General features: G+C 76.7%; 1 protein-coding gene across 1 annotated transcript in view; it reads left to right on the forward strand.

Annotated features, from left to right (window-relative positions):
- The window catches only part of LOC103895544 (dihydropyrimidinase-related protein 5), a gene marked incomplete at its 3' end in the record, with an annotated part of 8,261 nt that overhangs the window by 2,332 nt on the left and 5,628 nt on the right, over positions 1–301 (forward strand). The window lies entirely within an intron of this gene.

Raw genomic sequence — 301 nt, forward strand, 5'->3', positions numbered from 1 at the left:
CCCCGGGGGCTGGCGGTCTCCAGCAGCCCACACAGAGCAGCCAATCGTGCCAGCTGGTGCTGGCCGTGCCTGGCCCCGGGGTGCTCAGCATCCCTGGGCAGGGGGCTCGGCTCTGCCACGGCTGCTGCAGCAAAGGGGTTGGGGTGCCGGGGCAGGCCCTGTGCCGCGGCACAGCGAGGGGCCCGGAGGGGCCTGGTGATGTGCTGGAGGGCAGGGAGCCGGGGCAGCGACCGTGGGCACCCCGTGCCGTGCCTGCTCCCCGTCCCCGCAGGCTGCCTCCCCGCACCGGGCCGGTGGCCCC

This window comes from Aptenodytes forsteri, unplaced genomic scaffold (genome assembly GCF_000699145.1).
Source record: "Aptenodytes forsteri isolate BGI_AS27 unplaced genomic scaffold, ASM69914v1 Scaffold192, whole genome shotgun sequence".
In the NCBI taxonomy this organism is placed as follows: domain Eukaryota; kingdom Metazoa; phylum Chordata; class Aves; order Sphenisciformes; family Spheniscidae; genus Aptenodytes; species Aptenodytes forsteri.